Here is a 24,248-nt window from a genome sequence, read left to right as displayed (position 1 = left end):
CCAAGTCATTTGCATTCTTGGAGATGTCCATAGAAAGCATTTGTGAAGGATTCGGCATTGTGGGATGTGGTATCCACTGGCACAGTGGGCTTAAAGGATACCATCTCAGTCTTAAGAAGAGTGAAGTCTGTTTTTGAGAAGTTTTTCATTGTGGTCTTTTGTGCTGGGGGTGGAGGTGGGATATGTATATCCAGGGTGATTAGTTTGTGGTCAGATCTCACTAGTGAGGGGTATACTTCTGGTGTGGAGCATTTTGTCCCCATGTTTGTGATGATCAGGTCTAGTATATTATCTCCCCTAGTGGGAGAGGTGACCAGTTGTTCCAGTGCATTTGAATTTATGAATTCCAGGAACCTTTGGGCTAGGGTATTAGGGCTAGAATAATGTACCCAATCTATGTTTGCGTAGTTGAAGTCTCCCAGTATGATGGTATTTTGTGATACATTCATATCCTCCAATGTCTTCAGGAAGGCTGAGTGGGGTTCTTGAGATTGGGAGGGTGGTCTGTAACATGCTACCAGTTGTATAGCAGTTTTGCCTATAGTTAGTTGCACCTGTATGGTCTCTGATGCTTCATGTGTTGCTACTAACCTGGAGGTGTGGGTGTCCTTGATGAATATGGACACACCCCCTCGCTTTGTGGTTCGGCCCGGGTTTTGGGGCCGAAAAGCATGATACGAGGCATAGCCTGGTAGTGCTGGGGTGCTCTCAGGAGCCTTGAACCAGGTTTCAGTTACTGCATAGACGTCAATGTTCTCCATGCTGAGGAGTGCATCAAGTGCCTGCATCTTGAGATTTAGACTTCTGGCGTTGAGCAGCATTACCCTTAGTTTTTTTCCATTTTTGTTTTCTAAGGAGGTGGGTTTGTCTTTTGAGCCTTGCCTAAAAAAGGAACTATGGGGGTGGCAAGAGCCTTAGCCAATATCTGGAAGCCCAGTGGTGACAGGTGTAAGCCATCCCTTGCAAAGCAGCGTGGCTTGTCCAACATGTCATCCCAGGCAGACAGACATTGGATCCCTTTAGAATGACACCAGTACTTGAGCCAATTGTTAAAGCTGATCATCTTGTCTTTACATTGTGGTATCATTCTTGGTGAGGGCAAGATGCTGCTCAGGGTCAGGGTCATACCAGCCTGGGCTACATAATCGGAGAGCTTCTCTATGTCTCTTTTCATGTAGTCCAGGGAGGTACGTCTCAGGTCATTCACACCAGCATGGACAATGACAGAGTCATATTTGTACTTGCTTTGGAGTGACCTGAGTGCGTGTGTTATGTGGCGGATCTTAGCTCCCGATAGACAGCTCACAGTCACCTTCTCCTTGTTCAGCCTGGTCAGCGGGACATCATTGTGTCTGACTATAGAGTCACCTATTACTAGTGTATCAGGCAAGGTGTTTGGCCTTAAGGGCTGTGATTGGTTGACACACTGATTTATTGCAGTATGTGTTGGATGTGGTTTGTTTTGAGGTGGTGGATTTTTGGATGTCTGCTTTGGGAGTCTCTGTTGTTTTCGTAAGTTTTTTATTAGAGCCTCCGAGTATGTCTTTGTGTTTTTATGTGTTTGGTTTGCAGTTGTGGTAGGTCTATGTGGGACTGGGATTGTTGTGTGTGTGGTTGCCATCTCCTCCTGTCTGGTCATGGCAGCCCTGAGTTGAGAGAGTTCAGCCTCCAGTTTGGCTATATAGTTGCATCTCTCACATGTATTTGTGTTTGTTGGGAGGAGGAGAGGGTTGTCTGTGTACATGAGACAATTGTAGCATTGTCTCAAGATACCCAGATTGGCCAGCTGAATTGGAGACGATGCCAGTAATCTACCACTCGACATGCTAGAACAGTATAAGGGAGTGCTGTACCTTTAAGGGAAGTGGATATTCACAGGGGTGGTAAGTAGATGTAGTGCTTTACTTAGTACGAGAGTGATTACTTAGTAGAGAAGTATTGAGAACAAGTGCTAGGCTTATAATATAGTGAGTAGTCTGGTTATACCAAGAGTAGAGCTTCCTTAAGGGAAAATTTGAAGAGCAGACTTGGAGGAGCCAGAAAAAGTTTAACCTTGTTTAACCGGCGCTGCGCTATGCGCACAACCGAGCAAAGCCGTGCAAACTCGGATTTTAAACAGTGAACTACAAAAGAGCTAGAAATGGTCCAAAACAACCAATTACTACAGCTTCTTGTGCTGAGGTCACTTCCTACAGGGACAGATAGGCTGCTCAAGGCTCCCCACTCCCACTGGTGAGCAAAGAAACTTCCTTCTATCCAAGCAAGGTAATGGACAACACAGGAACTACACCACAGCCCAGAATACAGCAATGCCTGTAAACTGGTCTAAACTAGTCGAGGAGAGGCGGGAAAACAAGGATTATTTTTTTGGTTTTTGTTTTTTTGGTAGAAACACACAGAAAATGCAGAAACAGTGATAAATTAGTTACACAGGCTAGCACACTTTAGTGGGCAGCCTCCACAGTTAAATTAAACAAACAAACAAACAAACGTTCGATCAAATTCGACTAAAATGTAACTTTAAGTGCAGATTTTAAAATAATGCAGCAAACAGTTAAAAGCAGTTCAAGCTAGTTCAGGGTAAGCTACAGAAGCTATTCCAAGTGAAAAAAAAACAAAGATACTTAAATCCAGAAAGTAGTCACTTTTCTGAGTTCCCTGCTGCTAGGACCACTCTGCATAACCATGAGGAGCTTGTCTGAGCAGTATAGCCAGAAAAAAATGCCCAGAGGCGGATTTTAAACAGTGAACTACAAAAGAGCTAGAAATGGTCCAAAACAACCAATTACTACAGCTTCTTGTGCTGAGGTCACTTCCTACAGGGACAGATAGGTTGCTCAAGGCTCCCCACTCCCACTGGTGAGCAAAGAAACTTCCTTCTATCCAAGCAAGGTAATGGACAACACAGGAACTACACCACAGCTCAGAATACAGCAATGCCTGTAAACTGGTCTAAACTAGTTGAGGAGAGGTGGAAAAACAAGGATTATTTTTTTGTTTTTTTGTTTTTTTGGTAGAAACACACAGAAAATGCAGAAACAGTGATAAATTAGATACACAGGCTAGCACACTTTAGTGGGCAGCCTCCACAGTTAAATTAAACAAACAAACAAACAAACTTTCGATCAAATTCGACTAAAATGTAACTTTAAGTGCAGATTTTAAAATAATGCAGCAAACAGTTAAAAAACAGTTCAAGCTAGCTCAGGGTATGCTACAGAAGCTATTCCAAGTGAAAAAAAAGCAAATATACTTAAATCCAGAAAGTAGTCGCTTTTCTGAGTTCCCTGCTGCTAGGACCACTCTGCAGAACCATGAGGAGCTTGTCTGAGCAGTATAGCCAGAAAAAAATGCCCAGAGGCGGATTTTAAACAGTGAACTACAAAAGAGCTAGAAATGGTCCAAAACAACCAATTACTACAGCTTCTTGTGCTGAGGTCACTTCCTACAGGGACAGATAGGCTGCTCAAGGCTCCCCACTCCCACTGGTGAGCAAAGAAACTTCCTTCTATCCAAGTAAGGTAATGGACAACACAGGAACTACACCACAGCCCAGAATACAGCAATGCCTGTAAACTGGTCTAAACTAGTCGAGGAGAGGTGGGAAAACAAGGATTATTTTTTTGTTTATTTTTTTTGGTAGAAACACACAGAAAATGCAGAAACAGTGATAAATTAGATACACAGGCTAGCACACTTTAGTGGGCAGCCTCCACAGTTAAATTAAACAAACAAACAAACAAACTTTCGATCAAATTCGACTAAAATGTAACTTTAAGTGCAGATTTTAAAATAATGCAGCAAACAGTTAAAAGACAGTTCAAGCTAGTTCAGGGTAAGCTACAGAAGCTATTCCAAGTGAAAAAAAAGCAAAGATACTTAAATCCAGAAAGTAGTCGCTTTTCTGAGTTCCCTGCTGCTAGGACCACTCTGCAGAACCACGAGGAGCTTGTCTGAGCAGTATAGTCAGAAAAAAATGCCCAGAGGCGGATTTTAAACAGTGAACTACAAAAGAGCTAGAAATGGTCCAAAACAAACAATTACTACAGCTTCTTGTGCTGAGGTCACTTCCTACAGGGACAGATAGGTTGCTCAAGGCTCCCCACTCCCACTGGTGAGCAAAGAAACTTCCTTCTATCCAAGTAAGGTAATGGACAACACAGGAACTACACCACAGCCCAGAATACAGCAATGCCTGTAAACTGGTCTAAACTAGTCGAGGAGAGGCGGGAAAACAAGGATTATTTTTTTGTTTTTTTGTTTTTTTGTTTTTTTGGTAGAAACAGTGATAAATTAGATACACAGGCTAGCACACTTTAGTGGGCAGCCTCCACAGTTAAATTAAACAAACAAACAAACAAACTTTCGATCAAATTCGAATAAAATGTAACTTTAAGTGCAGATTTTAAAATAATGCAGCAAACAGTTAAAAAACAGTTCAAGCTAGTTCAGGGTAAGCTACAGAAGCTATTCCAAGTGAAAAAAAAGCAAAGATACTTAAATCCAGAAAGTAGTTGCTTTTCTGAGTTCCCTGCTGCTAGGACCACTCTGCAGAACCACGAGGAGCTTGTCTGAGCTTTGTGTGCTCTTAAGGGAAATTGCACTTTACTGTGTGTATTTGTTATCCTTTCCTCATATATGAGATGCCCTCTCTGGTGTTAGTGGTGAGGATTGAGGCTACTTGATTGCTGGGCCAGGGCACGGGTGTCACTATACCATTCTTTGTTCATATCTGCTTCTTTATTATTTATCACTGATGACGTGTAAAGCCATTTTAATACAAAATACTTTTACATAAAATAGGGAGAAAGAACATATCTGTATAGTACAAGAGATTTCTTTTTTATTTATTTTGTTGACAGGGTTAGTGGTCTAGTCTCTAGACTATTGTCAGCCATGACCTGGGCCAATTAGTCATTCCAACGTTTCTACAGATAGTACAATTTTCTGTTATGTGTACAATTTAAAGAGTGTGACAGGTTCATTTGTAGAACAACAAAGGTGTAATAACAATAAGATAAAATGAATGACAGATGACAGCTGTACCCTATGAAGTAGTTTACAGTTTAAAGAGAAGAATATGCAATTTCATCAAAATCAAAACTACAAGAGAACAAAGAAATGAAAACTTCAGGGGGGGAAATACAGGAAACCGATGTGACACTTCTGAACCTGTTTGCTTTCCCTTTATCATATAGCTATTTAATGCACTACTTCTAGGTTTCTGGCATGCAGAATAACAATTAATGACACCTAAAATAATTACCTAAACAGACTGGCATGCAGAGCAAGGTGGAACACCTATAACGAATAGTTCAGTGTAACCTTATGTTAACTGTTGTATATCAGTACACCAAACATCCAAGGATTGTCAAAAATATGCAGTTTTTATTTTATTATAAAACAAAAATTATTGAGGCAGTCTGTGCTACACAACCAAATGACTAATATAACTTACTGAACAAAAGGAAAACAGACAGAGTACTTTGTTTTCAAATGTCCCAGGGTCCCCACAAAGAGAGCAGCAGTGATACAAGAAGCAGGAATCAAAGTGCACAGTGTACGTGTGCTTTATTGTAGAGCCTGTTCCCTCTGGATTCCTTCACAGAAAGATGTCTAAGTATCCTAAGAATAATCCAGTCATTTTTCCCTAACTGCATCTTAACCCAACCATTGCCCCCTCTGAGGGCAACCAAATTCTCTGGTTTGGTAGGACTGTAGCTCTCAGTTGCATAACTGATTCTATTAACTGAACCACACAGAAATCCTCACTGCCTAATACAGAAACGTATCTGCACCCTCAAAGCAACATGTGCATGAACAACATGATCATTATTTTAGATTTGCAGTATTGCAGCAAGTGCTTAGTAATGATAGATGTAGTCCCTTGGAACTACAACTGGAAAAGGCAGAACTTATATGGCAGCTCATGCTTCATTCTTATGCATGGCCTGGGCTTAATGATCTTTGCAGTATTAATAGCATTTTAAAATTAAAAGCTTTAAGTAGATAAAGGTTGATTTGGTAATGGCAATAAGATTAGTTTAAAATGAATATTTTATTTATGTATATATATATGTATATATATGTATACATATTTAATTTATTATCTTAGACACTTTATAATAATTTTTAATGTATACAGTTGCGTGTATTGTTTGTATTTGGTATATTTGGAATGTTTAGTAATATACATGAATATTTATTTACTCATGAATAATGGTAAATGTAATGGGGGAAGTAGCATAATATTTAGGTTTGTGATGTCATTTCCTGTAGTAGAAAAAGGGCACCAAATTTGAAACTATTTAACTGTTGTGAATTTGTTATACTGATTTTGTCTGATGAAGTTTACTAATGCAGTAAATGAAAAGTGCATAACATTAGATACGACTCTTTCTTTATTCCATAGCCAGTATTGTGTTTGTTTTATAGTAGTTAGTGTATTTTATTTTGTTTTTCATTAGTTTATATTGTGTGCTGGCATTTTGGATTATATGGAAAACAGCAAATCATCTGAAGAGATGCAACAACCTTTGGATAAGCCTATGGGTCTCATTGAGGGGCTCACTTTGTGCTTTGAACTTTTGGCTGCACAGATGGATGAAATGAGTTCAGTTGGTAGTCAGGAAATGCGGAACTACCTGAGCTTATATACCATGCAGCAGCTGTTGTGACAGAATCAACAGCAAATCCTTGAAAAAGGTAGCAGTGTTATGGATGGCCACACAGAACCAAATTTGGTTATTTTGGCTACTTCTTCTTCATTGGCTAAGTACTGCAGTACATATGTTTTAGCTTCTTCTGCTGATATTCAACAACTGGCTTCTGGTACATCTATATTTGATAGTTCACAAGGTACTTCACAGTTGGATAATTGTTCTATACCTAATGAACAGCGTACAGCTTCACAAATGGACTTGGCCGAAGACACTAACACAGGTACTGTTATTTTTAATGATGGTTTAACAAGATGTGACATTGTTGTGCAAAATGGTGGTTTAATACAAAATAATAATGCCAGTAATGGCAATAATGTTAATAGCAGCAACATTCGTGAACAGTATACAGGTTCCAGTGACACAGCTAATTGGAAACCACCAGTTTTATCTTGATGGTTAATGGATGAAGAGACATGTTCTTCATCTGGTGTTAGCAGTTGCTCTGAGGGGTTGCCTTTAAAAACATGGTTGGAGCAACTGGATGTAAAATTATTTAAAGTGAAAAAGTTGCAGGTGGAAAATATGCATTTAAAAGACTGCATAAGAAATAAAGTTGTTCCAAAAGGACTACGAACATTGCAATACCCCTCAGGACTTATTGAAAATTCTCCTTTGATTTGTGAATTGTTAACTATGTATGACAGACATGGTTTTGAATTGTTAGAGTTATTAATCAAGTATAATTCAAAAGATATTGAAGTGCTGTTAGTAGAATGTGATGCTTTAGAAAAACAGCTGCAAGTTGATGCTAATTATAGTAGGTATAAGTATGAACATCAACGAATATATATTAGTACTGAACATATTTTATCAGACTTGAAGCATAAAAAACATAATAAACTGTTAAGGGACCAGCAAAAGTATAGTAAGGGTCAGGCTTACCCTAAACCACCGAAAGTTAAAACACAAGTTGGTTATGTTAATAATACTGTTAACAATGGTCCAAACCCAAGGGCAAAGCATCAACAAGTAATAACTGATGATGTTGGACAAGTTGCCTATCAGAATGATTTTGAAGAGTATGAGGAACAGTTCCCACCTCTCAGAAGATCAGAAAGAATAAAAAACAAAAACAATCAGAATGTTAATAACAAACATGGCTGGTCTGATAATCAGGGTTTTTATGCACCCTCGAGGCAGAATCAGAGGAGAGGGGGTACCATTATCGTGCCAGGGAGAGGAAATACAATTAGTTACCGCACGCAGTACCACATGTGTCGAGGAAGACATAGCCATTATTGATTTAGTTTCTAACGATGCTCCTATTAGTCCAGTCATTGTATGTAATTCCTTAGGTGATTTTAAAGTGTATAAGTTCTCAGATACTGTGACAGATGAATCAATGGTGACTTTATTGAGCAAAGGTTTTACATTTGTACCATCTAAGCAACCTAAGCTTGCATAAATATTGATTGACTTAAAGCTTTTTTTAAGAAAATTAAATTTCACATTGTTATTTGGCAACAATCAGATAGCATATTCTGAACCCCCTGGTGTAACATGTATCCATAGTACATTTAACCCCCACTTCATCCCATTCTAGCATCATATGAAAGAATATGTGAGTTGGATATCAGGCATATGGTGAATAGCAAAAAGCACTTGAATGATAATTTAACAGATGAAGAGAGAATGAATTTGTCATTTCTCATGCATCAGTCTTTAAGAATAATGAAGCCTGATAAAGGGGGATTTAGTTATAATGGACAAGTTTGATTATGAACAAAGGATGTTAGATATACTTAATACAGATACATTTCAGGAGGTCAGTAAAAATGAGCTTAATATAGCTTATAGAAGGGTGCATATGGCACTTAATGATATGTTTCTTGAAAATAGAATAGATATTGGCACTTATAACTATTTAAATATTATTTCTCCTATAATACTCACCATATTTGGGGCACCAAAGGTGCATAAGAATGTGAATAATCCACCATTACGACCGATAGTAGACGCACGTAATTCTATTACTTATGCATGTGTAAAATATTTGGACAGCAGGTTAAAGAGTTTGATAATGAAATGTCCCCACATTTGTAAAGACTCATGGCATTTCCTTGAGTTAATTAAACATACACAGTATTGTGATCAGAGTATACTTGTAACAGTGGACATCAAGGACCTATTCTCTGTGATCCCTCATGAAGACGGTATACAGGCTGTAGAAATCTTTCTAGGTGCACAGGGGATTACACAGACCAAAATTAATTTGTATACTGAACTCTTAGAAATAGTTCTTAAAAACAATTATACTTATTTTAAGGGTAGATATTTTTTACAACAGGTGGGTGTAGCCATGGGCTCACCTTGTGGCACAATTTTTGCGAATATAGTTATGGCTGTATGAGAGTAGCAGTACATTTATGGTGGTGAATTTTTTCAGCATATTAGCTGATATTTACGTTATTTGGATGACATATTCATCCTTTGGAAGGGTAGTCAAGCAGCACTAGATTCATTCTCTCGTATATTAATACAACCACTTCTTATTTGACATTCACACAACAAGTGGACAATAATGAGATTAATTTTTTGGATGTCGTTTTGAGTAAGGATAGGGACAATAAAAGATTCATAGCGAATATCTACAGAAAACCAACTCAAATTCATTCTTACATTTCTCTAGTGCACACCTGGCAATTAATAAGAAATCAGTAGTTAAGGGACAGTTGTTTGGGCGGCAAGGATGCAGCTTAGATAAGGACTTTGAAATAGAGTGCAATAATTTGATTGACATGTTTAAAAAAAGAGGCTATCCCAATCATATTCTTAAAGAATTGTACAATGAAGTAAAAACAAAAAGATCAAATGGTCATTTTGCACCTATTTTAGCATATAATAATAACTCAATACCTTTAGGTGTGAGTGAACAACACCTGGACAATACTGCACTGTATATAACAATATTTAATATGCATTTTTATGAAATTAAGGCTATTATGATGAAAACTGGACACTTATGGTTGAGTATTTGAACATTAGAACAAAATTGTGTCTTGGTTTCAAAATGGTGGCAAGGAGAGCAAGTCATTTTAGAAACCTATTGGAGAATGGTAGGATAAGGTGTATGGCCAATAAATCAGTGGATATTATGAATAGATGTGGAATGTACAATTATTGTAGGCACATACATCAAGGCCACTGCATACAGATAAAGGGCATAGAATATATTATTAAGGGTAAATTTAATTGTAATTCTAAGGGGGTAATATATGTGGCAGTATGTCAACTCTGCCCAGCATTTTATATAGGAAAAACCACCAGGTCTCTCAAAGAAAGAATTTATGAGCACATGCATGCAATAAGGACAGATCAGTCGAATAATGCACTAGCTAAACATGTGCATGAACAACATGATCATTATTTTAGATTTGCAGTATTGCAGCAAGTGCTTAGTAATGATAGATGTAGTCCCTTGGAACTACAACTGGAAAAGGCAGAACTTATATGGCAGCTCATGCTTCATTCTTATGCATGGCCTGAACTTAATGATCTTTGCAGTATTAATAGCATTTTAAAATTAAAAGCTTTAAGTAGATAAAACACTAATGACAATAAGTTTTGTTTAAAATTAATATTTTATTTATGTGTATATATATATATATATATATATATATGTATACATATTTAATTTATTATCTTAGGCACTTTATAATAATTATTAATTTATACAGTTGCATATATTGTTAGTATTTGGTGTATTTGGAATGTTTAGTAATATACACGAATATGTATTTACTCATGAATAATGGTACATGCAATGAGGGAAGTAGCATAATATTTAGATTTGTGATGTCACTTCCTGTAGTAGAAAAAGGGCACCAAATTTGAAACTATTTAACTGTTGTGAATTTGTTATACTGATTTTGTCTGATGAAGTTTACTAATGCAGTAAATGAAAAGCGCTTAACATTAGATGCGACTCTTTCTTTATTCCATTACCAGTATTGTGTTTGTTTTATAGTAGTTTGTGTATTTTATTTTGTTTTTCATATTTTCAGGGTACCTATGAAACTCCCTTCTTACTACTGCTTGTGTTCCAGCAAGCTATTCTCTTATATGTATGTGCTGGCATGCATCTAAATGATTTTGAAAATGTGTAAGTTGTTCTTTTTTCTGTCACCTTGAAAATGTGTTGTACCTCTGGGGCTTTCTAAACACCATTCCTTATTTTTTATTAGACTTGTATACTTTGATAGGAGTGTCCAGTGGTTTCTCACCGTTTGCATGTCATAAACAATACAGGGAAATCTTCTGCAGAGTTACAGTAGTCACTAGACTTCCTTTGCATAGGTTAAGTGTTATTCCTAATCAATCTTGTCAACTTATAAACTTTGCTGTCTCTTCTCTCCTTCACTTTACAGGTAGTTTGAATTATTACTTACCCCCTCTGAGGCCTTCACTGATTTCCACTGATTGCCTCTCTGATTTCTTTGCATTCCACCTGGTTAACACCCCTTGTGCTATCTCCCTCCCCCGATATTAAGTCTATATTAGAATCCTGCTGAGCATGGAGCCATCTTTAAATTTCTAGTCTCCCACTATGACACAAGTGCTCTTCAGCAATTACATTCTGCTTGCTGGTAAGCCATTAGACCTCAGGAATTTGTTTAAAGTGTTCAGATTTGTAAAGTAATACTTACGTTTTACTCTTGTCTTGGTGGGCTCTGCCCCGCTCCGTTCCCCCTTGCTAATGCTCAGGCTTTCTCTGCTCCCCTGCCCTGCCCCCTATTCCCTCCTGCCCCCACTACCTCTAGATCTATAGTAATCACAGCCACACCCACAGCTCACCCTCATATCACCTCCACCAATCACAGCTCCTCAAGTCATATCACATTATACCACACCAACTTGCTCCACACAAAATACTCCCAATCACTCTCATTCCCACTAGACATTTTTTACATCACCCACACTACTTACCCATCCACATATAGTGCAACCCTATAATTCCTATTCAGACCCCCCACCTAGAACCAACTTAAACTTTATAACCATGACTATCACACAACTAAGTCTAGTCTGTCTTCTCATAATTCTTTATAACACCACAAGTTATAACTCTAGCAATATCCCTGAACTTAGTAGCACAACACTACCTTATGCACTCTCATATACAGACACTGCACATTATAATAATATCTGCCCACATTTGTTTAAGAACTACCTAATGGACCATTTCAGAACTAAACACATATGCTCTCATTCCTACTCCAAAAAACACAATAATTTCTCACACTCCTCACCAAACTCCAACATCTGTATCACCATTTTAACACCAGACTTGTCATAAGTGGGGATATCCACCCCAACCTAGGCCCAAATCCATCCTGTCCAACACAAACTGCTCCAACACAAATGTCAGAACATAACACCCCCACTATCTTCATCCCTGGGCAAATCAACAACAGCAGCAAACCAACCATCTTTTAAAGCTAAATATGAACATTAGAAGTATAAAAAATAAAATACCTAAACTCCAGGCCACAATATCATACTACTCCCCAGACATAGTTGCTTTAACAGAAACCTGGCTAAATAAAAACATAGCTAACTCAGAAGTTCTCCCTACCAGCTAAAATATCATTAGACAAGACAGACCACTTTGTAAAGGGGGTGGAACTACCTTACTGTACAAGTCCAACTTAACTGTACGTCAATTACCAAACTTCTACCCCTCCCCCAATAATCGGGACATACTTATCTCACAATTTCAACTTCACCCTAAAAAGGTCATCACCACAATTGTGATCTATATTCCACCTGGTAATACATCTGCTAGCCTTAAAGACTTCTTATCCTGGTGTTCTTCTACATACTCACAAGAAACCCTTATTCTGGGGGACTTCAACCGAGATTGGTTCACCTGTATATCAGAACCACCAAGTAATCTAATAAACCTCCATGGCTACCAGCAGCTAGTCCAAATTCCAACTAGATGTGATAAAAAAATCTAAAAGGGAATCCATCCTTGACTGGGTCCTAAATAACCACCCCACATTGTACCCCCACACAGGCAGTCTCCCAGACACCTTAAGTGACCATAACATAATATACTTTATACGTAGTAGAACAAGCATATGCAAAACCACTAACTATATATCCACTAGAAACACAAAAGAAATCTCTCCTGAGGTCCTCAACACTTTACTCTGTAACTGTGACTGGACCCTCCCTAAAAACCCTTCCACTTGACCAGGCTGTTGCATATTTCAACAAAACATTTCTACAACACCTAGACACTGTCACTCCATTGTGCAAAATCAAGGTTAGAACCTCTACAAACCCCTGGCTCAGTAAAGAAACCAAACAAATCCTCAAGTCCAGAGACACTGCCTGGCTTTACTATCAAAAAACAAAGAAACACAAAGCCTAAGTACCAAGAACTGCACAACCATGCAAAAAAAATGCATTAGGCTGGACAAAAAATCCTACTACACAACATTACAAACTAAATACCAACACAACCCCCAAAAATTTTGGAAAAATGTAAACCAGCTACTAAAATCCACCCAAAAGGCTACCCCAAACCAACCACCCCTGACACTAAAGTTCCCATCGAAACACAATTCAACTCCTACTTTGTGAACTCAATTCTATCCTTAGTATCACAGGACAGTTCCTTCCTCACTATCCCCCCCAACACAAATAACTCTAATACTAGCTTTACCCTCAAAACAGTTTCCACCACTTCAATCAAAAGCATGCTCTCCAAACTAAAAACCTCATCAACAGCAGCCGACCTACTCCCCAGCTATTTCTTGAAACTCACAGCAGATGCTATTGCTATCCCAGTCTCCACTCTCATAAACAGATCAATTGCTGAAAACTATGTGCCCAAACTCTGGAAAATATTCTATGTTACACCCATACATAAAGGCGGGACCTCCACTGAACTTAATAACTACAGACCCATTGCTTTACTCTCCCCTCTGGCCAAAATCCTAGAAAAATGCATCCATACCCAGATGCTAAAATATCTCCTAGACAGCAACATCCTGTCACTTACTCAGCATGGTTTCAGACCTGCCCATAGTATCACTACAGCCCTCCTCTGCTTCACAGACACAGTAAACTATCTCAAAAATGAAGGCCTGCAGGTGTCAACTCTTTTTTTGGATATGTCCAAAGCATTTCACACAGTCTAACACCAAATCCTGCTAAACAAACTAAACCAATATCACCTATCAAATTTCACTCTTATCTGGTTCCAGAGCTACTCAACTGATAGGTACCAAGCTGTGAAATAGGAACATTCTCTCTCTCCTCAGCTGCCCATAACTATAGGAGTCCTACAGGGTTCTATCTTAGGATCACTACTATTCACAGTCTTCACAAATGACCTCCATACCTCCACACAACATGCATTTATCATTCAGTATGCAGATGACACTACCTTAATCTGTGCTGCACAAAACATTCCCACCCTCCTGCAAACAACTCATCTAGCATTCTCTGACGTTGAAAACTACCTTACCAAAGCCCAACTTATCCTCAATCCAAAGAAAACTCAGCTTATGATTATAACCAGTTCTAACAAAAACACTAACAGTCAATTCACTATCTACTCCACAAATGCTACTCCAATTGCTCCAGTGCCACAGGCTAAGCTATTGGGAATAACCATAGACTCCCACCTAAAATATGATAGTCATCTCAACTTAACTATTAAAAAAGTACATGCCAAACTGGGGTCACTCTACCGTATCAAACCATTTCTTACCAACAACACAAGATCTGCCATTACTCACTCCCAGCTTCTATCCACCCTACTCTATGCATCTCCCATTCTGACTAATCTCAACAAAACTGAACTAAGCAAAATGGAAGCCTGCTATAACAGAATTGCCCACTTTGCTGCAAATTGCTCATATAGAACCCATCACTGTACTGCTTGGAGACAACTCCACTGGCTTGAACTACCCAACCTCCTAACCTACAATCAGCTCTGCCTCTGTCATTCGATCTATTACCTCCACAATAAGTGTCATGCCCTCAAACACCTAGTACATCACTCAGCCAAAAGGCCTCTTAGATCATCAAGCAAACTACTACTAGAAGTCACCAACAGCTACAATAGCTTTGGAGATGCACTATATAGTAGTTCAGTGGCTAAAAAATGGAACTCTGTCCCCATTAGCATTCAAAACACATCATCCAAAGCCTCCTTTAAAGACCTCATCAGGCAACATCTCAAGCAAAGTTGGCAGTGCCATGATTGCTCCCCAGGCTAATGAAAGCGGATAAGGTACACATACTAAACCTAGAGTACTTGATAATAGTATTCAATCTTACTCACAAACACTGGCAAATCTACAATGTATGTACTGTACCTGTGTTGTTGTTTCAGCTTTTCCCAGTTAGGAGTCACCACAGCAGAACTCCAGTCCACTAATGATTGGCAGTAGATTTTTATGGTGCCAAGTTGCCAGCCCAACCTTCAGCAAAGGCACACCCATTCACACATGTCTTTCAAACACCACTCTACCTCAGGGAGGACATGCAGACTCCACACAGAAGGCACTCCAGCCGAGAATCGAACAGGAGAACCACTTGCTGTAAGGCAAAAATGCTACCACTGCACCACCGCGGCAATGTATTGTACCTGTGTACTATGTATGTATTCTACCTATGTTCCAAATTTCAGCTGTACACCACAAATCTATTAATTACCTTTATTTTTAAATTAATATTTTTTTGTTTGTTCTCTCCACTGTAACTGCTGATGTGCTGCATACCACTGGAAAACATGTCTTTTGTAATCTGTGTGTATACTGATCATGTCTAAATAACTAAATGTATCTGTAATTTTTCTATGCGGAGCTTTTCTCCCTAGGCCTCTGCTGAAAAAGGGCCTTTTTGGCTCAGTCAGACACCCCCAGTTAACAAATGTAAAATAAAATAAATAAATAAATAAACTTAGGCTCATAGGCATTTGTTCTTTTAAAACACAGGATTAATTGGTAAAAGGTAGATAAGAACTTTTGCCCTACAAAGGTCTACATCAGGTCAAAGAAATCAGTAGGCAGTATTGCTATTTATGCTTACATTAAAGTAATGAAAGACATAGGCATTGGATGCCAGGGCACAGAGAGTTAGATGAATGGTTAATATGAAAGAATCTGGCTAATGTGATTTGGACTTAAAATTCTTGGTGTGATAAGATGACGGTTAGGGAGTATTACCCAATCAGCACGGAGCTTTGATATGTTTGTTGACTGGCATGAGTGATAATGCCTAATTTGCATCATTTGAAATGACTGTCATGTGGAGTTTTACTTTGCATGCATTTTAATTGGTAGGTGTGAGAATACATGACCAGCACTAGAATGTGAACTAGGATGCAAGGGCAATTGTGACTTTATTATAATGCATGATCATTAGTTTAATTTATTATTCTTTTATTTATTTTTTAACTCTTCTTGCAATTCATCACATTCCATAGGTATTACCCCATTAGCAGCAGATTTTTCACTGGTGATAGATTTCATAGGTATAACAGAATTATTACTAGGGAAAAAATCTAGCTACATGGCCCCTTTTCACACATTTTAAAATGAGTATGTTTACAGCTGATGCTTTGTTTGTTACAAGAATTTGATGCATGCTTTGTTATATGCCTAGACTGTTTATTTTTGAAAAGTCCTGGGAATTCATTAAAGGTTCATTAATGGATCCTTAAACTTAGAGCTCATAAGGCACCAGGGCTAAACTCAGCCATTAATATTAGGCCTGCATTGCTATAACTCATTGGTTTCTCTCTTACATTTTATCTCTTTTTCTGCTCATTCTCTCCCCCCCTCTTTCCACTTGTTGTTTTTTCCCCTGCACATTTTTCTTTCCGTTTCCTTTCCATCCATTCTCCTTATCCTTTTATCTCCTTCCCATCCCCCCTTTTCCCTTTAAATCATACCTCTACCTTCCCTTCATTGTGTTTTTTCATCCCCTTCCTCCCTCCCTCTCCCACATCATTTTATTTTTCTTTCCTTTTCTCTTCCGTCTTTTATTTGCTTTTTCCTTTTCTTCTATTTGTTTATCTGCTTTATAAATGGTTGCTAGATTTCCTTATACATATTTAATAGAAGACTTATTATTGACATATGTAGCATTTATCTTACTTTAATGTTATTAGTTTATAATGGTTATGATAAGTAGTTACATTTAGGAAAATAGATCTTGTCAATAGATTTTAAATATAATCTTTAAAGCTTTTTATCCACATAACACACTTTGAATGAAAATGGATACATCAGCATGGTTTCCTGCTTTACCTTTCATGGGCAGTATTTCCTATCTAGTTAATAAGCTGTCTTAATGATTTGACACCATTGCCTGATTGACTGTTTGCTAACATCTTGATGGTTTCCTGTTCTACCTTTTATGGGCAGTATTTCCTATCTAGTTAATAAGCTGACTTAATGATTTGACACCATTGCCTGATTGACTGTTTGCCAACATCTTGATGGTTTCCTGTTCTACCTTTTATGGGCAGTATTTCCTATCTAGTTAATAAGCTGACTCAATGATTTGACCTAAATTGCTTGATTGATTGTTTGTTAATATTTTGACTTTTGTATATAAGGAATGTTTTAAGTTTTAAATTTTGTAACCTGATGAAGCGCATTACTGTGAAAGCGCTTGTTTTTACTCAATTAAATAAGAATTGTTTGATTTTAAGCATTGTGGTGGTTCCAGTGTTTTTCAACTATGAATGGTTAATATGAAAGAATCTGGCTAATGTGATTTGGACTTAAAATTCTTGGTGTGATAAGATGACGGTTAGGGAGTATTACCCAATCAGCACGGAGCTTTGATATGTTTGTTGACTGGCATGAGTGATAATGCCTAATTTGCATCATTTGAAATGACTGTCATGTGGAGTTTTACTTTGCATGCATTTTAATTGGTAGGTGTGAGAATACATGACCAGCACTAGAATGTGAACTAGGATGCAAGGGCAATTGTGACTTTATTATAATGCATGATCATTAGTTTAATTTACTATTCTTTTATTTATTTTTTAACTCTTCTTGCAATTCATCACATTCCATAGGTATTACCCCATTAGTAGCAGATTTTTCACTGGTGATAGATTTCATAGGTATAACAGAATTATTACTAGGGAAAAAATCTAGCTACATGGCCCCTTTTCACACATTTTAAAATGAGTATGTTTACAGCTGATGCTTTGTTTGTTACAAGAATTTGATGCATGCTTTGTTATATGCCTAGACTGTTTATTTTTGAAAAGTCCTGGGAATTCATTAAAGGTCCAGCCATGCACCATATCCCATTCTCCTGCAACATATCTATTTGTGATTTAGAAACATGCGAGCCATAGTGAGGTAGTACTTCATTATCAGCTAATTTGCTTGTTTCTTGAATCTCAGTTACTAATGTGACATGAAAATGTGGTAGTAACCTGCTACTCAAGCAGGCAATGGCATTCCCCACCCCCTACACATACACACATGCACACACACACACACACACACACACACACACACACACACACACACACACACACACACACACACACACACACACACACCACATTCCCTGTCCCAACCCTATTTACCCCCCCATGCCTCCCCTCACCCCGTTAGTGCTTTACTGCCATTACAGCACATATGTATTAAGCTCTGGTGCTCTAGTGTATCCCCATCCCCTGACCCCCATTACAATGCTGGTGCCATTTTTACATTTTAAAGAGCCTGGTTCCAGTTATGATGTCATTACTGTTATGGTACTTTACAATGTAATCTCTGGTGCCTGTTGGTTATCCCATCCCCTGATCCCCCTTATGATGTCTGCACCATTTCAGCACTTCACTTTATCCCTGGTGTCCAGTGGTTACCCCCACCCCACTATCCCCATACTACAGTTGGTGCCATACTGGAACTTTAAAATATATTCCCTGGTGTCCAGTGGTTCCCCCATTCCCATTATGATGTTCTGTGCTATAAATCACTTTAAATCACTTTAAGGAGTATTAACTGGTGCTGCTGCATTCCCCCAATCCCCGGTTCCTATAGTAATGTTGATGCTGATGCGGCACTTTTAGGATGAATCTCTGGTGTCTTGTGTATCCCCCCACCATCCAATCTCTATTTTGCTGTTTGTGTGCTTATGGCACATTAAAAGTAAGCCCTGGTGACTAGTGCTCCCTCCAACTTTGTGTTCAGCAGTTGAATGTGGCCAAAACCATGACATGGTGGGAATAGCCATGCTGATCTGCATGAGCAAGCATTTTCTTGAATTGCTCAGCTAAGTAGATGCCTTTCTGGATATGGTTTCAAGGAGAGAGAACATGGCTAAGTAGCATATACCTCTCCACCAGGAATGTCTCATTTGCATTTAGTATGGCCACAGAACCATCCCTTTACAGTGCTGCATGACTTCACAATGAAGGGCCACATAGCATCATGTAAGGGTGGTTTCTGAATTGGAGAAAGGTACTGTGACATGTTTACCTCCATGTACCCATCCTGGTACTGCAGCATGTTCAGTTCCATGTACCCATCCTGGTACCATCTGAAATTGCCCATAGTTACACTGCATAACAATCATTCCATCAGTGCAAGAAAAATGTCCTCATCCTTTTGGTCACTATGAGACACCCAGTTTCATAATGTAGCAGGTAAAGTACTTTACATTTAACTGTGGCTAATATTTCTCACTGTTTATTTTGAGTTTGATGACCCACTGGATTTAAGTACATATTTTGGATAACATAACTTAGATTGTACTATTTTGTTTGGATTAAATGCCAGCTATGAAACTTTTGAGTTAGTGTCTCGGAGGGAACACTGGACTGGGCTAACAATGTGCTTTTTACTTTTCATAATCTTAATAATCAGTTCCTTCCATGTCTTTGAAAGCTTTTAAAAGCTCCCCAGCAATTTCCACCCCAGTCAGTCTGACCCCATCCATCCTGGTGGGCATACCATTCAAAGGCTACCAGAAATGTCCTTTCCCTATTGTCAGTCTTTTTAATGGTGGAACTGCCTTTGGCATTGATACACCTCTGGCAATGAACTCCATGACCTCAGCAGCAGCAGGCATGAATTGTAATAGTTACTCAACTGTAGATATATTCAACTGGGAAAAGCCAAAAGACTCAACAATAACAACAACAACAAGATATATTCGCATTTAAGTAGATATAATATAGGTGCACTCCACTCACCGGCTACATAGCACACGCCACAAGATTGGCCAATTAACAACAGCATGGGAATGCTTTTCTTTACAGGTGGGGCAAATCTGTTCAAATAATCTGACTTTGCTCGGGCTATGAAAGGTAAAGAGCAAGAATTTTGACATTAAAGGTGCACCAAAAAGTGTACCACACCCACAAATTGGGTATATAATTGCAGCAAAGTCCAATGTTTATCAAAAATGTGTAGTTTTATATTATGATCATACTTCTCAGTAGCACTATGATTTTAGTCCCATATTTAGCCTTGCTAGAGTTACAGTGTTCTTTATAAAGTCAGACCTGTTTATGGGTACATATCTTATTGAATAAATAAACTAAGCCTATAGAAAGAATCTCTACTCCTAATAATGTAGGGTTTACTATGACCTTCTAGTGTGAATAAGAAAGTGTTCCTCTTTCTGACCTCTGTTACGATTTTTAAAGACCAGTATTATAATTTTTAATAATCAGAGGTTGAGAGGTGTGTTCATGATAAAATATGAGACAATACTGCACTCTTTTTTACATAGCTAAGATAGCTTTCTGAACAAAAGTTAAAAACATGCAGAGGAGCTTAAGTTCCTGAGCCCCCCCCCCCCCCCACACACACAAACAGATTGTCAGTTATTTCCTTAACAATGGTACATTTTTGCAGAACAGCAGCTTTATTTACAGCATATTTACAGCAACAGTTCTAGTTACAACCAGTTACATCATTGCTATGCACAATTCTAGAGAGTAACATCACACTGTGTTACAGTACCCATAAAGCTAAGCTTGCATGTGGGATGTCACTTGGCTCTTTTTTGCTTCACATTAATAATAAAGAGTGTGGATACATACTGACTGACTACGGTGTCTGTATTTTGTGATCATATCTGAGATACTGCACACAGCAACAGAACCTCAGATTACTTAGTGTCATGTGGAATTGTGGTACTTACAAAGAAAATTGACTTTTAACAAGTACTGGCCAAGCACTGAATAAATGTCTCAAAAGATATATCCTACACCAACTGAAACCTCACTCGGTAATGCTGTTGAAGGAAGGAGAGAAAAGCCTCCAGAATTACTATAAGATTGCCTGTAAGCTTTAGTTATTCAAATGAGCATTCCCAAGGGCCAATGAACATGGAACCAGTGAAACAACTTTCACTAATGAAAAAAAAAAAAAAAAACAAGCAAAAGAACAACCACCTGCAGAAAAAGGGGTACCAAACAGGCATGTTAGAAAAACAAAATGGCAACCAGAAAAGACCTCTGCATGGACGGCTAGTGCACAGGTTCAAAAACCCAACAGTAACAACAAAAATAGGACCAGCACTACAGGAGAAGGAACCAGACTTTTATTCAAAAGTCCCAAAACAGCCACAGACCGGTTTCGGCCCTAAGCCTTTCTCAATGTACACATAGGCTGTACAGAAAAAAATATTTTATAACATGATATAATTAATTAACCAATCACCATAGCCCAATTAAAGGCATTCATTCAAACCAGGTAAAAACAAGCCCCCTAGTCTGACTATCCATGTTTTTTCCTTCTTATTCAAAATATTTTCCATCCTAATTTACAACTTCTATCCACCCCAGACCCTGTCAATAACAGTGAACCTAAATTGGTTAGAGGGGTGTTTCAAAGTGTGTTTATATAATGTGTTATTGGGATTTTTATTTCTAATACTGCTGAAATGTTCAGACATCTGAAACTTAATTGGTCTGGATGTCTGCCCTATATAAAAGGCAGAGCAAGTGCATATCACTAGGTAAATTACCCAAGCCATGTTGCAATTACCAAAAACATTAATATTAAATATATGTGGTGTATTTTTAGATGAAAACTCTTTAGTTTGAACTATATGTTTACAAAATGAACTGTATCCACAAGAAAAACAACCCACCACTTTATCCCCTTCAATAGTAACTTATCTAGATGCTGACATTGGTTGACTATGCTTATAGTGGTTAAAATAACCACCCACGGTTTTACCTTTCCTAAAAAAAAAGTGGCATCTATTCTCCAAAATTGTATTTAGGTGCTCATCTGATAACAAGATACCCCAATGGCTTTGTATAATATCCATAAATGACCGTGTGTTCCTACCATAACCGGTAATAAATCAAATAGGATGACATTTTTGTTGATCATAGCTCTTGTATTTCAGCAAGTCCCCTCTATCCATTTGTTTGACCTGGTTACTGGTCCGAAACAAATGTGATACATTATAACCACATTGTACAAACCTCTGAGTTAATTCCTCATCTTGCTTAACAAAATCCTCATTACTAGAACAAATCCTACGAATCCTCATATATTGAGACTTCGGAATGTTATGAATGATGTGAGGTGGATGACAGCTGGTTGCATGCAAAAGATTATTAGAATGGAAAGGTTTACGGTAAAGTGTGGAGGAAAGTGTGCTATCCGATTGCTTATTAACCAACACGTCCAAAAAAGAGATGGACTGCCTATCAAAATTTAAGGTGAATTGGATGCCCCATTTATTTTCATTAAGATATTCAACAAACATACAAATATTGGGCATCAGATTTCCACACTAACCAAAAGTCGTCTAAAAACCTCCTCCAAATATCAATTTCTTCCAAAAAAAGTTATGACTATTGTCATAAATGATCACTTGCTCTAAATATCCCATAAAAAGACCGGCATAAATGGGGGCAAAAGACGCCCCCATAGCAGTGCCCTTGAGCTGTAAATAACAAGTGTCCTTAAAATAAAACACATTCTTAGTGAGCACATGCTCTGTCAAACAAATAAGAAATGTGTTAAATCCAGGACTATATAAAGATCTTTTTTCTAACCAATATTCAAGAGCATTTAAGCCTGCCCAATGGGGAATACTTGTATATAAAGAGACCACATCTAGTGTACACATGAACCAACCATCATCCACTTGAGCATCAGAAATAATATTCAAAAACTCGGCGGTGTCTTTTATCTGAGCTCTAACATGTATCAATAATGGTTGAAGATATCTAGTAAGAAATTCTGATAATGGTTCTGTAAGGAACCATTACCAGCAACAGTGGGTCTGCCAGGGGGCTGTGTGGCATGTTTATGAATTTTCAGGAGCAAATAAAGGTGTTGAGGCAATGGATCTTTTACCTTTAAATGAAATGAGACTTTATCACTAATAATACTCTCACTGACTGCCAGATCCAGAAATGCATCAATCTCACTTTTAAACCTGAGGGTAGGATTGATAGACATTATAGTATAAAATCTAACATCTTTTAATTGTCGATCCACCTCTGCTGTATACATAATCCAATCCATAACAACTATTGTACCCCTTTGTCAGTATTCATAACAACAATATTCTTATTCTGTCTCAAACTGTTTAAAGCCATAATTTCTGATTTTGGCAGATTATTAGAAAGAAACTAATTATCAGTATGAATGCCAAAATGTAACTCTTTTAATACACATTTACAAAAAATGTCTACTTGCTTGTTCATAGGGCAGTACAAACGTGGATTTATGGAATGTGAAAACAGATGTTGAAGTTGCAGTAGTGTAATTAACATCATTATCAAAAAAACAATCTCAAATTCAATAACCTACAAAATGAATTCAAATCCTAAACAAAAGTATCCTCCAACACAACATAGTCAGGTAAATTTAATCTCTTCTTTAACAATCTCTGTTCTGTGTCAGACAGTAATACAGATGAAATATTATGAACATTGTTACCACAATCTACTTGGGTTGGAGAAAATTCAACAAAGTTTCCAGAGAAGCGTCTGGATTTATGTTTTCACCCCCCCCCCCCCATCTTGATCTAAAGGGACCTTACTTATATGTAACGGACCAACTTCTGGAAAATAACAACTTTTCTTTGAAGCTGGTGACGTTTGTTAGAATTCAGGTTATGTATCAGTGTAAGATGAGGAATCCTCACCCGGGGTATCACTAGTACCCTTTTTAAGAATGGACTTCCTCCTTTTCCTTTTCTGACTGGTTCTTTTGGGCTCATTCTGAGAAAACTTTACACTTTTAATTTGTTCAAAAGGCTTACCAGAACTATAATCCTTTCTATCCCTGTTAAACTTACGTATTTTCCAATCTTTCAATTCACTTTCAAAAACTAATAAGTCACTACTTAGTTTTTGAAAAAAGCATGTAGAGCTTTAACAAAATCCATTGCTGTATTCTGTTGTATATCTGCCCAAGTACTTAACAAAACATCATCGGCCTGTCCCACTAAGGGTTTAATATTAACTCGAAGACCCCTAGGTGAAATCCCCTTTGATAAATAGGCTTTAAAAAGCCTAGTATGCCATACTGAAGATCTGAGGTTCAT

Source organism: Protopterus annectens, chromosome 1.part0, assembly GCF_019279795.1.
Source record: "Protopterus annectens isolate FY-2018-M chromosome 1.part0, PAN1.0, whole genome shotgun sequence".
Lineage (NCBI taxonomy): Eukaryota > Metazoa > Chordata > Ceratodontiformes > Protopteridae > Protopterus > Protopterus annectens.
Note: the sequence above shows the minus strand (reverse complement) of the source record.